This window comes from Rhinopithecus roxellana, chromosome 4, assembly GCF_007565055.1.
Source record: "Rhinopithecus roxellana isolate Shanxi Qingling chromosome 4, ASM756505v1, whole genome shotgun sequence".
In the NCBI taxonomy this organism is placed as follows: Eukaryota; Metazoa; Chordata; class Mammalia; order Primates; family Cercopithecidae; genus Rhinopithecus; species Rhinopithecus roxellana.
Genome location: NC_044552.1, coordinates 69,224,210 through 69,239,816, shown reverse-complemented (window position 1 = coordinate 69,239,816; position 15,607 = coordinate 69,224,210). Strand labels below are relative to the sequence as shown.

The following is a 15,607-nucleotide window of genomic DNA, read 5'->3' as shown; positions in this document are numbered from 1 at the left end:
CTATGGATAAAGAAAAACACTTTGAATTAAAAAATACAAAGAGAAAAACAAGATGATTTAACAGTCAGATCGGCAGATACAGTCAAGGTCATCTCCCAGGCAGAAAACAATAACAGAACAGAAGAATTAGTGGGGGAAACAAAGATCAATCAATCCAGTATATCCAACACCCATGAGCACCAGAATAAGAAAGTAGATTATGGGAGAGACATAAATTACCAAATAACTATATAAGACAATTGCCCCCAAATGAAGAACAGTACAAACCCAGTGCCCAGCACAATGAAGTATAAAAAAAGACCCATAAAGCCACACAGCACTATTTCAGGGCATCACAGGCGAAAACCCCAACAGCTTCCAGGATCACATAGAAAGAAAGGGCAACGTCACAATGGCATCTAATTTCTCCACAGCAACAGGAAACATCTGAAAGCAGTAATCCCAGAAGTCAGATGATTTTACTTTTTAATTCATAGAGAAAATTATGTCCATGCAGGATTGCTATATGGAGTCATTCAATTTAAATATAAGGATATATAGTAAAGGTGTTTTGAAAAATACAAGGTCTAAACAATTTATCTCCCATTCACATTTTCTCAAGAAGCTACTGAAAGATGTGCACAGCCAAAATGATAAGTGATTTAGGAAACAGGAGATCCACATGTGAGGCAAACAGAAGAGCTACCAAAAAAGGGAAGGGACGTCCCAAGAGATGGCTGTACACATCTGTCTCCTGCGTTAACAACCACTCCAAACTGTGGTGAAGACTATGGAAATCCAGAAGGGATGTCTCTTCAGAAAAAATACTGGAGCTGAAAAACTTCTCTGGCAGGTATGACTGCATGAAGACAGTATTGCCCAGTTGTTGGAGGGCACAGGAAGGCCCAGTCAGATGTTCAAAGAAAAGCATGTGAAAAAAAATGAGGTAATGAACTCCAAGCAAAACTAAAAGTTATTATAGTATTACAGTATAAGTATAGTATAATGCAATATGTAGCTTAGTGAACAAGAGTTAAGAAGACATAATAACATAAACAGTAATGTAGTCTTAACCAAAACCTGATGGGATTAGATGGGTAGAACACTGAAGAGTGTGAAAAACACAGTGTACAGCAAGCTACAATCCTCATCTAATAGGAAGCCAGTAAATGATGCCAAATTGAAGAATTTAAAAGATAACATACAGCAACGATTGCATGTATATGTACATTTCTAAAGAAATATACACATAACAAGACAATTTCATTTGATTTTCATCATCTATAAATTCATCATACATTCCTAAATTTTGTCTATTTTTGAAAACTTAGATGACCTGGGTTACGTTTATCCTAGGAGAAAGGGGTATATGTGCCTTAACTCCTTTTTGTTTCTGAATGCTTAATTCTATATACTTGATGTGAAGAACAGCAGAGACTCTCCATTGCCTGATCCAGCTACCTTGGTGGTTAACAATCCCCTACGCTCCACTTTACCACCACCCCTCAAAAGAAAGACATCAATCATCCATCCTGCCCACAGGTCATATGGACCTGCAGCAATCTTAGAGGAAGAGACCAAGTCAGTGCCTTCTAACAGTCACAGCAGCGCTGCTCACCCTCAGGAGTACACCAGGGAGGACAGCGGCTACAAGTCTCAAGAAATTAAATACCTTTCCAGTTTTTGCTACGTCATGAGTTAAACCAACAAAAACAGTGGCTTCACTTAACTGCCATGATCACACAGATGTTTATGCTAAAATGTAAGCAACAAAATAAACACTAACTAGATTTATCATGAAATTGTTTCTTCTAATGAGTGAAATGATTTAATTTCTGTGACCCTCCCTAAAATAATAAAAGAGATTTTCCCTAAAAATATAAACCAATATCTGTGTGTTCTTCTGTATGTCACGGGCTCTTCACTGCCTCAGGCTGAAATCTAAGCTCCTGGGTGCACTGAAAGCTGCCGGCCTTTCCCCAGAGTCCGGAGTTCCAGGCTGCTGCAGGGGTCCCTGCACCGTCTCAAAGGCCGTCCCTCCACTCCAGGGATCCCTGCTCAGGCTCCTGCAGATCCTCAGCCACAACAGTGCAGGGGATATTACACGGCACTGTCTACGAGTACCCCTGCCACTAAACCGGACTCCTCCTACGGGAAAAGCACTGTGTGCTTTCATCGCTGTATCCCCAGTGACTGGCACACAGAAAGGAGTTCAATGATTCCCTTTTTTTTTTTTTTTTTTTTTTTTTTTTTTTTTTTTTTTTTTTTTTTGAGACGTAGTTTGGCTCTTGTTGCCCAGGCTGGAGAACAATGGCATGATCTCGGCTCACTGCTACCTCCACCTCCTGGGTTCAGGCAATTCTCTTGCCTCAGCCTCCTGAGTAGCTGGGATTACAAGCGCCTGGCTAATTTTTTAATTTTTAGTGGAAATGGGGTTTCGCCATGTGGGCCAGGGTGGTCTCAAACTCCTGACTGCAGGTGATCTACCCGCCTCGGCCTACCAAATTGCTGGGATTACAGGCGTAAGCCATCGTGCCCGACCTTCAGTGATTCTTTTCCATATATACCTAGCAAATTACAATGACACTGACTATGGATCTAAGCATTACAAAAAATTTTAATGAATGTTTAATGGCAAATACTAAATTTTTACATATACTTTCCTTAAAGTCTTTTAACTTAGGTGGCAAAAAAGGAAAGGCCACATTGCAATCAGTGTTTAAAAGGAAGGACCAGGCTGAGCATGGTGGCTCATGCTTGTAATCTTAACACTTTGAGATGCCAAGCCATAGCCAAGCTATGACTGTGCCACTGCACTCCAGCCTGGGTAAAAGAGTGAGACCCTGTCTCAAGAAATAAAAATAATTTTAAAAAAGGAAGCAACAGGCCAGGCACGGCGGCTCACGCCTGTAATCCCAGCACTTTGGGAGGCCAAGGCGGGCAGATCACGAGGTCAAGAGATAAGAGACCAACCTGGCCAACATGGTGAAACCCCGTCTCTACTAAAAATACAAAAATTAACTGGGCATGGTAGCACGCGCCTGTAGTCCCAGCTACTCAGGAGGCTGAGGCAGGGGAGTCACTTGAACCCGGGAGGCAGAGGTTGCAATGGGCTGAGATTGAGCCACGGCACTCCAGCCTGGCAACAGAGCGACACTCCGTTTAAAAAAAAAAAAAAAAAAAAAGGAACAGCTGAATCAAATAATTCATATTTCTATTTCATGCAAATCACTAATGTCCCTGGACTACTGCCAAGCTCAAATTCAGGTAGATCAAGCAGTAATTTCCAATACCCCCACAGCAGCAAGGAATATAAGCAGCATTGTCCTGTCCTCCTAAACTCATCACTGGGGCAGGTAATTTCTCCCCATGGCAGGATATGAAGAGTTTAAAGCTGAGTCAGTTCACCTAACACCATATTCTGTATAAGGAAAACAAGATTCACTGGACCTGACCTAGAAAAGTAAGTTTCCACCTGGGCATCTCAGCAGTTACTTCAGATTTGTACTGTATTACATGACACAATATATATAGTCCTTGCAAGGTTGAGATCCTTGTCAACTGAGAACTTTCAAATGACTCTGTCACCTGGTAAGTATAGAAACAGTAATAACAGAACTACAAAACAGAAAAGTTCTCAAATCACAACCTGGAAACTTTATCAACACTCCTAGTGCTTTCAGGATATTTCACTTTACAGAAACATAAGCACTGACGACACATTTAAATCTTTTATTCATTAAGCAATTCAATAGCATTAAAATGGATTTATCAGCCTTAACTGAAAAAATGTAAATGTATTATCATATACATTTGAGTCAGCAGCCATCTGGATAGAAAATGGAGAGAAATTTGGAACAAATGGAATAACATACTTTGATTCTGCTATAATGAAGGCTAAAAGAGTATGTGGCTAGAAAAAGTAATATATCACATTTAAATATAGTCTACTGGAAAGTAAAGTTTATGGTAATTCTTTTTACACTAATAAAACCCCAAATTATATTCTCTTTTGAATCATACTAACAAAGATACTCTACCATGAAACTAAATGAGATTTTAAGTAAAGACCCACCTAACAAAACAACATACTAAAAATAACTTCTGCATTATGACACAAAACAGCCTCTAATAATTTATATCACACAACAACAAAGGTTTTCATGGTGATGAGATGGATTCTACACTGTATAAAGGGACTTCCATATTGCTTTACTTGAAAACTACACACAAATGATGTCTAGCACAATGTTTATTCAACAAAACTCAAGGAAGATATACATATTCTGTCTATAACAGCTATGAAGAAATCAAAATACTTCTTCCCTTTTGTTAGATTCTGTTCTAATATTCATTTCTGTCACAGGGATTGCATTTACTTTTCCCTTAAAAAATAAAAATAGAAATCTGGACAAGATCTGTAGTGCAACCATTTTCAAAACACTGACCATCAACAAGGATCTTGGTCCCTGAGAGACCAGGTGAACCCTCTGACTGCCCCAGCAAACTGCCTACAACACACTTGCAGGCGAAGGTGCCAGGAGTAGAAACCAGGTGGAGTCTGGAAATGGAGCTGGGAATCAGAGGTCAGTAAGAGGTTGGTGTTTTCAGGGAAGAGTAAGAGACAGGGAAAGCTACCCAACAAGAACGCTCCTGGTATTGGCAGAGTCTTCCTTCCCATACTTGGCAGAGTGATGTTCAGCCTGTGTGTGTGAAGAAACTATGTGAGGATGGGGAAAGCAGCACCCAAAAGGATTAGAAGAATCCTCAGGGCTCACACAGAAGACTTCCTGCTCCCACCAGCCAGAGAGGGAAAACCAGGCAGAGCTCTTGGAAGGAAATCTGCCTGAAAAGTGGGCAGAATCAGTGCAGACGCTGCTCACTCTGTCCCACCTCCCAAAGCTTAAAGTAACACCCAAAAGGATCAAGCTGTTTCCAAGTAATATGCCTGGGTCCCAGACCAAAGTTCAAGGACATTTATAGGAATAAAAAGAAAGACACCCAGTAATCAACAAGGTAAAATTCACAATGTCTGGCACACAATAAAAGTGACCAGAAAGCAACGAAGCAAACAAAAACAAAAAACCCCAAACGAAGAGAAAACTCAATCGATTGAAATGTACACAGAACAACAAAGATGATGGAGCTGAAAGTCAACGATATTAAATTAACTATACTCCATATGTTCAAAAACATATAGAAAAAATGTGCATCTTAAGGTAGAGATATGGAAACTAAATCAAATAACCCAAATTGAACTTCTAAAGATATAAACTTTAATGATGCATGTAAAAAATACATTTTCACTTTTTTCCCTGGATAGATTTAATGGTAATTTTTAAACGAAGACTAATAAGCCTGAAATTGAAGACACAGCCCACAAAGGAAAAATAAAACACAAAGAGAAAGAAAAACTTCAGAGGTCTAACATACATATTTAATTAGAGCTGCTGTTAAAAAAAAGGAGACAGGACAAATATCTGAAGAAAAAAATGACATGAATTTTTTCCAAATTTGATAAAAACTCTAAATCTACAGATATGAAAGGTCAATAAAACATAACCAAAAGACACACAAAGAAAACTACACCACTCCCATTGTAATCAAATTTCTTTTTTTTTTTTTTTTTGAGGCGGAGTCTCGCTCTGTCGCCCAGGCTGGAGTGCAGTGGCCAGATCTCAGCTCACTGCAAGCTCCGCCTCCCGGGTTTGCGCCATTCTCCCGCGTTTGCGCCATTCTCCCGCGTTTGCGCCATTCTCCCGCCTCAGCCTCCCGAGTAGCTGGGACTACAGGCGCCCGCCACCTCGCCTGGCTAGTTTTTTGTATTTTTAGTAGAGACGGGGTTTCACGGTGTTAGCCAGGATGGTCTCAATCTCCTGACCTCGTGATCCGCCCGTCTTGGCCTCCCAAAGTGCTGGGATTACAGGCTTGAGATACCGCGCCCGGCCACATCAAATTTCTTAAAACCAAGGATAGAGAAAAATCTTTTCTTTTTTTTTTTTTTTTTTTTTTTGTAAATATGTATTACATCCCTAGAAAAAGAATCCCAGGATTTTCCCTCCTGTGTGTTTTCATCTTGCTTCTTCATGGTCCATGATGCCAGCTGAGGTTGTCAGTGCAATGAAACCAAACTGGTGGAATGGAAGCAGACTATTCTGCCATTTTTCTAGATCTTTGAGTTGCACATCAAATCTGAGGCTGATCACTCCACACTTGTTTAGCCTGCCTGTGAGGTTCGCAACAATTTCCCCAGCTCTGTGATCATCAATGATTTCAAATTTGCCAATGTAACTGAGTCAGGAGTTTTTCCTGCCAGTGGGTTCGTGGTCTTGTTAACTTGGAAGAATGAAGTTGCGGACCTTCGCGGTGAGTGTTACAGCTCAAAAAGAATCTGCCGACCAGGAGAGTGAGCAGCAGCGCAGTTTATTGAACAAAGTGAAAGGAAAGCTTCCACGTGGTGGAAGGGGACCCAGAAGGGTTGCCCTTGCTGGCTCGGGTGGCTAAAGCCTGTGTTACTCCCTCCTCTTTCTTTCTTTTTGTCCACTGACAGTGGTTCTTTTTCAATCTTGCCTTGGAGTGGTTAATTTTGAATCCTTCACTTGATTGGTTAAGAACTCAAAACCCTGAGTCACAGTTTGCAAAAGTCCCCAGACTAGCCCAGGAAATCCCCACCAACTCCACCCCTCATAACCCTGCTTCATCATCACAGTGAGAAACCAGGCAATGACTTTGGAGCACGGCTTAATAAGCACCTGGCATTTGCCTCTCTTTCTGGCATTGTTGATGTTCTTGAGAGCATCAGCCAGGACATCCATGTGCACTGTCAGGCCTCTGAGCCCAAGCTAAGCGTCATATCCCCTGTGACCTGCACATATACATCCAGATGGCTTGAAGCAACTGAAGAACCACAAAAGAAGTGAAAATAGTCAGTTCCTGCCTTAACTGATGATATTCCAACATTGTGATTTGTTCCTGCCCCGCCCTAACTGATCAATTGATTTTGTGACAATACACCCTCCCCGCCCTTGGGATAATGTACTTTGTGATATTCCCCTGCCCTTGTGAATGTACTTTGTAAGATACACCCTCCGCACCCTTGAGAGGGTACTTTGTAATATCCTTCCCCGCCCTTAAGAAGGTACTTTGCAATATTCTCCCCACCCTTGAGAATGTACTTTGTAAGATCCTCCCCTGCCCACAAAAAAACAATTGCTCCTAACTCCACCGCCTATCCCAAACCTATAAGAACTAATGATAATCCCACCACCCTTTACTGGCTCTTTTCAGACTCAGCCCGCCTACACCCAGGTGATTAAAAAGCTTTATTGCTTACACAAAGCCTGTTTGGTGGTCTCTTCACATGGACGCTCATGACATGCACCATTGTGGTGGTGTGGAAAGATGGAGGAAAGAGGAGAAAAATCGTAAAAGGAGTCAGAAAAAACACATTACATAAAGAACAATAAAATTAAAAAGACTTCTCGCCAAAACAATGAAAGCCAGAAGACAGTGGACCAGTATTTTTAAACAACTGGAAAAAAGAAAAAAGAAAAAGAAAATACGGTCAAACTAAAATTCTATATCCAGTGGAAAAAAGTCTTTCAAAAACGAGGCAATTTCACACCAAAAGCACAAGTGATTTTTAAAAATGGAAAAGGTGGACTTCAGCAAAATTAAAGGCATTTTTTTGCTTCAAAAGATACCTTTAAGCAAGTGAAAAGATAAGGCACAGCCTGTGAGAAAATATCTGCAAATCATACATGAGAAAAGATGCATATCTATGACATATAAAGAACCTCTAAAACTCAAGAAGACAAAAACCATCCCATTTTAAAATGGGCAAAAGATTTGAATAGACCTTTCACCAAAAAGGGTATATAAATGGCCAATGCACATATTAAAAGATGCACAACATCATTTATTATTAGGGAAATGCAAATTAAAACCCCAGTCACATCCACAAAAATGGCTACCATGCAAAAGACAAAAGATAAGTGCTAGTGAGGCGTGGAGGGGAACACCACTTTTAAGAATGTAATATGGTTCAGTCATTTGGAAAACAGTGTGGCAGTTTCTTCAAATGCTATACAGAAATCACATGCCCCCAGCAGATTCTACTTCTAAGTATCTACTGAAGAGAACTGAAAAATGTATCTATAGTAAGACTGACACATGACTGTTCCTGGCAGAACTATTCAAAATAGCCGAAAAGTGGAAAGAACCCAAATGGCCATCAAATGGTAGATAAAATAAATATGTGTTGTGGTGTTTATAAAATATTGAGATATTAAGGGCCAGGCGCGGTGGCTCACGCCTATAATCCCAGCACTTTGGGAGGCCAAGGCGGGCAGATCACGAGGTCAGGAGATTGAGACCATCCTGGCTAACACGGTGAAACCCCGTCTCTACTAAAAATACAAAAAATTAGCCGGACGTGGTGGCGGGAGCCTGTAGTCCCAGCTACTTGGGAGGCTGAGGCAGGAGAATGGCATGAACTTGGGAGGTGGAGCTTGCAGTGCACCGAGATAACACCACTGCACTCCAGCTTGGGTGACAGAGCGAGATTCTGTCTCAAAAAAAGAAAAAAAAAAATTGAGATATTAAATGTATGACAACAGCAGCAAAAAGGCAGAAAAGAGAGAAACAATGTGCGCTGCTGTAAAGTTCACATACTACATGTGAAGGATGTAAGGGAACTTGAAAGTAGGTTCTGATAAGTAAAAGCATGTATTTTAGTAGCAGCTAAAACAACGTAACAAATTACAGCTAATAAATTCTGCTCCATGTGACGCTTCTCACTGAGTTAAAACAACTCTGCCAGTGTCTAAGAAAAAGTAAAGATTTTTCTATGCCTACACTTGTATTTTTAATTATCTGAATTTCATTAATATAAAATATGTCTTGTGTGAAGAAGATGTCAAGAGAATACATGTGGGGGTTTTTGGTTCTGTGTATGTTTTCAAGGAACAATTTAACCTTTCTCTTCCTCTCCAATCTTAAACAAAATCACAACAGTTTCCTCTTTACCTCCACACAATTAGCTTTTCAGGTACATTAACCAAACAAGTTTATTTCTTACTTATCATTCAATGTGTTTTAAATGTTGGTGTGCTGCAAAAAGAAGAGTCAATAATGATTCCCTTGCAAGAAACTAAGTAGGAGAAACGATTCTGGTACTCATGTGGTTTTGTTATTACAAGGTTTATACAGATAAAGCTCCCAAAATAATCTACATGTTTTAAAAATCCTCAACTGTAGGCCATCTGAACTTGTTTAAATTACACATCTTTATTCAGACTATTAATAAAATGTACACAGATATAAATGAAATATAAATACTAAAAACTCAAAATCCAAAACTAAACTACAGTTTCACTTCATTCCTTCCACAGTCTCTCTCTTTCTCTCTCCTAAAATCCTGGGCATCGTCAGACCTGGATGAATAAATGTTTTCAAGTCAGGTGCCCTTTGGGAAATCACACCTAAAATTAGCCTAGCAAAATGTTGTAGAAAAACGTTCCACAAGGAAGAAGTTTTCAGACAAAGAGAGAACTTCTATTCAGGTCACATAAAATCTAACCTGAACAATCGAGAGGTTTTGAAGAAGGAAAAACCACAATCAGAATGAAATATGCCAATGAATGTCTTTGAGGAAATTTTAAAATAAATTCAGTAAACATTGAGATAAATTGGTAAATCAAACTGAAACAAAAATAAGTGGGGGGCAGGGACACAGTGGGGGCACTGCCTGTGGGTGCCCTCTTTCAAGACAAACAAATCAAGTCTCAGTTCTCCCGAGAGCAGGAAGGATTTGGAGGGCTAAAAAGTAAACTAACATAGAATTTTCTTTTATTTATTTCATTTGCCTCCAACTCCCATCTGACATGGAAATTCTGTGATCCTTAAAAACGAAGTTCTGTTTCAACCAATAATCAAAAATGCTTTTCATTGTATAGTAGTAAAAGACATGCAGAAGATGAGCAGCTTAGAGACTCACAAGTAAAATAACCTGCATATGCTATTAAAATGCATTAAAAAGTAATTCATAGCAAACAATATGGCACAGAATTTGAGAATCAGAAGGGCTGTCAAAGATCATTTATTAACAGTTACTGCTTCATGATAGGAACTTATAAACTACATATGCATACACCAGCACAGTTCTAAAGAACTTGCTGTTACCAAAAAAAAAAAGGTTCTATAATCTGTGCTGTCCAATATGAGCCAATATGACTGCCACATGTAGCTATTCAGAATTCTAAAATCTGTTAAAATAAAATAAATGTACAATTCAGTCCCTTAATTACTAGCCAATTTTTGAGCGCACGATACATGTAGCTAGTGGCTACTGGACTGCACAGCACAAAGTCTTAGGCTTTTGCTTATATAATGTGAGACTATTAGTCTATTATATATAGTCTATACTCTGTAAACTACTATATATGGTTTTATATAATACAATGAAAGGCATACTAAACTACCATGTGTTAACTATTCTCAACAGCACTATTAATAGATACCAACCAAAGTATCACTTGAAATGATTTTTTAACTTTATTTCCTTCCATCAAATCAAAATACAAAGAAACTGAAAGTTTTAAATGTCTTTTTACTGGAAATTTTTAAGCAAAATTCTAAAAAGTGACCACCTTTTTGGTGGTTTGTTTGTTAGCACATGGCTTGTTTTAAAGAGGAGCATCAGAACTGTAATCAGTCTGATTGCTAAATCCTGCAGGTCTCTCTGGCTGGAACAGACTGACACCTGAAATCCCATGTATTACCAAGGGGAGAGCGAGGGTTTAACTGAAAAGGTGAGACAGAAAGGAAGTCTCCTATTTTAATCAATAATAATGGAAAAGCATTACATGCTTATGGTTCTGATTTCAAACCATGGTATCCAAATTTATGTTCACATGCTTACTAAATGTTCATCTTCCACTGTTAACTAAAGAAAACTCCTTCATTGATGTGATACGATCCAATTACTCGAAATATTCTTAATAAAGTAGATCTGTACAATTTTACACTCAGAAAAGCAAAAGCTGTGGGCACAGGGGAAGGGGTGAAGTGGACAGCTTATCCAGCCCTCAGCACAGGTGCCCCCATGCAACCACTGGACACCCCTGGGCCTTTGGCTGGCCCCAATCCCTGCCTCACAGGTAATAAGGTCACGGGACTAGACCATTTGCTTTATTTCTGATTATCCACTCCTGACACTGTTTGAGAATGGCTATTGTGACTAAGTATACTTTAGCTAAAATTTCTTCCAGAATTATGTCTTGTAATTTTCATTTGAGAATTCTGGGGGAAATCTCATACCAACTAAAATAAAAAGAACTGTTTTAACTTTTATGTATTATACTATTTCTAAAAAGTTTAAATACAGAACTACATGAACTAAGAAACCTAAGTCCTGCCTAGCCCATGCTCACTCTGTGGGAGGCAGAATTCTGCGATGGCCCCCAGGATTCCTGGCTCCAGGTACAAACACTAGGGCGCGCTTGACCCTTGAGTGCAGGAAGGACCTGTGAATGTGTTGGGATATCACTCCTATGATTAAGCCACGTTATACGGCAAAGGTCAAAGGACTCTGAGAATATAATTAAGGCCCCTAATTAGTTAATCGAAAAGGAAATTATCATGGGTAGGCCTGACCTAAGCAGGAGAGCTCCTTAAAGAGGGAGCAGAGAGAGACTCTGGCTGGCCTTGAGGAAGCAAGTTGCCATGAGCTCCAGAGCTACACGGAAATGAATTATGCCAGCAATCACAGGAGCTTGGAAAAGGACCCCCAAGTCCTAGATGACATCACAGCCCCAGCTGACACCCCGATATCAGCCTTAGGAGATTCTGGGCAGAGAATTCAGTATGTCTGCCCAGATTCCTGAGCCACAGAAACTATGAAATAACAGGTGTTTTAAGCCTCCAAATGAGCGTGGCAATAGTAAATGAACACACTTCCAAGCTCATCCACAGTTTACTGTCTAACGGATCTAGTTCAGATATTTTCTCCGCATACACACACAGGTGTGTGCACACACACACAAAGTTCTCTCAACATCTCTATGTTACATTATGTTATGTGTTATTATGCCCATTTTAAAGATAAATAACTTGAGGCTGAAGAACATGGGAGTAAATTGATTAAGGCACTATGCTAAGCTCTTTGTTCAGTTGGTTCATGTAATCTGTCTGTCAGTGAGGAAAAAGCAGGCTCATTTTACAGATAACATTGCAATTTAAAATAACATATTTTTTTCCAAGACCACAAAGAAAGTAAAAGCAGAAACAGGAATGTATGAATTCATGTCTTTTAGAATCCAAAGCCCCAAATCTACAACCACCCTTCAGTTTTAATTCCCTGGTAATTACTCTTAATTATGAAGAATTTTCCAAAAATTTCATCAACAGTGAACTTCAAGAAGGATGAAGATGAATGAGGACACAGCAGTAAACCTGTCATTTGTGTGGGTGACTAGCATCAGGGCTCCAGCGGCTGCAGAAGCTGGCAGCAGAGGTTAAAACAGGACCCAAAGAAGATCAGACCTATATTTTCACGCAAAGAGCACACTGGGGAAATTCTGCTTCTCTGCTAGAGATCCAGGTGGGCAAAGACAGGCTGAGAGAGAACCGGATCGGGCATAAAATGGGCCCCTTCTCCAACCACAAACATCAGCTGCTGTCATTCAGAGGGCAAAAGGCAGCCACCCACTCCAGCCCAGCAGTGAGTGCAGAGCAGGTAAGAGATTGGGACAGCAATGCAGAAGGAAGGCTGGGCACTGAAGCATTCCTTTTACAATGACCTACAGACAGTTGTTCTATAACCTAAAATAATGATCTCTTTTGAGTGTTGTTTACTAATCATAAAAATTTGGCAGTATTAATGAAATAGGATTAAAATAGTTTAGAATAAGCTGGGCACAGTGGCTCACGCCTGTAATCCCAGCACTTTGGGAGGCCAAGGCGGGTGGATCACGAGGTCAGGAGATCGGGACCATCCTGGCTAATACAGTGAAACCCAGTCCCTATCAAAAACACAAAAAATTAGCTGGGTGTGGTGGTGGGCGCCTGTAGTCCCAGCTACTCAGGAGGCTGAGGCAGGAGAATGGCATGAACCCGGGAGGCGGGGCTTGCAGTGAGCCGAGATCGAGCCACTGCACCCCAGCCTGGGCGACAGAGCGAGACTTCATCTCAAGAAAAAAAAAAAACAAAGCTTAGAACAAATTGTTTTTAATATTCCAAAATTTGCAACAACATGGCAGACTCACTAAGTAATCTTGGTTAAATAGTTAAAGCACATTTCAAGTGTGACAGAAGAGAGTGAAATGCCAAACTGTTTTTAAAAGACAAAAATCAAAAGTAATTTTTGATTAAAGATTTTTTATTTAAAAAGTCAAAGCTTGGCCAGACGTGGTGGCTCATGCCTGTAATCCCAGCACTTTGGGAGGACAAAGCAGGTGGATCACTTGAGGTCAGGAGTTCAAGACTACCCTGGTAAACATGGTAAAACCCCGTCTCTACTTAAAAAAAAAAAAAAAAAGCCCGGTGTGGTGGCAGGCACCTGCAATCCCAGCTATTCAGCAGGCTGAGGCAGAAGAACTGCTTGAACCCAGGAGGCAGAGGTTGCAGTGAGCCAAGATCACGCCACTGCACTCCGGCCTGGGCAAGAGAGTGAGACTCCATCTCAAAACAAAACAAACAAACAAACAAAAAACCACCAAAGTCAAAGTTTTTATTCTTAATAATTAAATACAAATTCTACATTCTATAGTTCACTAATTGACACAGAAAAGGTAAACATCAATTTTCAAGTCTGAATTACTTTAATCTAGTGCTGGTTTGCCTGATACCAGTCAATGCAAAACAACAACAACAACAACAACAACAACCACCAAAAAAAGCATTCTAGAATAAGAAATAAACAAGACAGAAGAAAACACATTGAAATTATTGAGACTTCTAAGTTACTAGACAGTGTCTTCCCTTTAGAAAATTGGGATATAATACTGAAGTATGCTTTTAAACTTCTATTTTAATAATTGTTCCAGAGTCTGAGTTCCCTGGCCACATAAAGCTCGTATGAATCAAGTCTAACATCTAGAGTCACAGATTAACAGTTAATAAGCTAGTACCATTGGAATAAGGTTGAAAGTGGTTAATTAACTTGGCTCTTGGGTAACTACAGGTATTAGATGTACAGCAATTCTTGTATTAGGAGGCCTTAAATGTTTTTGTGACATCTCTTTTCACTAAATGCAAATAACTGTGGCTCACCACATCTACCATGTGTTCAGAAGCTTAAACAGTGAGTTCTGCTGTGTGTTCTGAACTCAGACTGCACTGCTTCCTCCAGTTGGTTGTCTTAAGACAGATACCAGCACTCACTGGGATAGCCTGCAGTACAAATGCAACACGGCTGAACAGGGAACCACAGCCACCCATCCTGGGGCTGAAAGGGGGACAAGTTAAGCCCAGACTAACAGACTGACTTTGAACTGCAATTTGCATTCATATGGAATATTTTCTGGATAACTTTGTTGACACATACAAACAAACACAAATCTACTGAGATATAAAAGCAAGATATGTCTTTACTCAGTGTCCACTGAGGTAATAATTTATAAGTAAGTTATACTACTCAAGTCCATCGCTAGGTCACACTGTTTGGAACCTGGAATGTATTTGCCAGAAATACACTAAATTGAAGTTAAATCCTCAGCCTATGGAAAGTTTCAACCCATGAACAGAACCCACTGGACTGGAAGTGAGCCATCCTTTTCAACAGTGCAGCTGCGTGCACACGGAGTACCTGGACTCCACTCACAGGAGACACCTGCTCCCAGGGGCTTGCACCCTTCACTCCAAGCAGCTAGCACACACCTCAGGCCAGAGTAACCATTCCCAACACAAATCACCGCCATGCACTGAGGCACTGGAGTACACGATCTCTAGTGATCCTGACAATGACCCTGTGAGGAAGGAGCCTTTACTCCCATTTCCAGCAAAACAAACAGAAAAGTCAAATGAAGTGCTCAGGTAACAGAGCTAGAAGCGGTGGCACCAGAATTCAAACCCAGATCCAACTAACCCCAGCAGACTACAATCCTATAACCACTGAAGGTGATGAGAATGTTGAGACTCCGGGTGATACTCCATTCACACTGGGTATTTCTAAAAGCATGTACAAAACCAAAGAGCAAAAGCTGAAATCAGTGGGAGCTGGATGGGGTTCTGCCACCAGAGAGCATGACAAAGAGGATGAGAATGATGAAGGAAAACAAAGGCTTAATTTACATTCTAAAACATAATGCTCAATGGGGATTTACTTTCTTGCTAAGGGGCAATGAATAGTCAATTTAAGACAAAAGATTTTCTGTATTCATCTTCCCCAAGTGTTTCATATCTTTACATTTTTCAGATATAGATATTTTCATCACTAACATTGTTCCTCTCAATTTTTGTAAAACGGCAAAATGAACAAAATATTCAAATATTTGTATCAATTTACGGTAGACTAAAATTAAAATGCTGGCTACCAAACAGCATTACCAAAACAACAGTTTACAATAATCATTTCCCAGGTGAGGTGCTTACAGACACTAGCTTAAAGCTCAGGACAGTGGCTACACTA

At 40.1% G+C, this 15,607-nt stretch overlaps 1 protein-coding gene across 7 annotated transcripts in view; it reads right to left on the bottom strand.

The window, feature by feature from the left end:
• The window catches only part of ARID1B (AT-rich interaction domain 1B), a 445,370-nt gene that overhangs the window by 234,285 nt on the left and 195,478 nt on the right, over window positions 1-15,607 (bottom strand). The window lies entirely within an intron of this gene.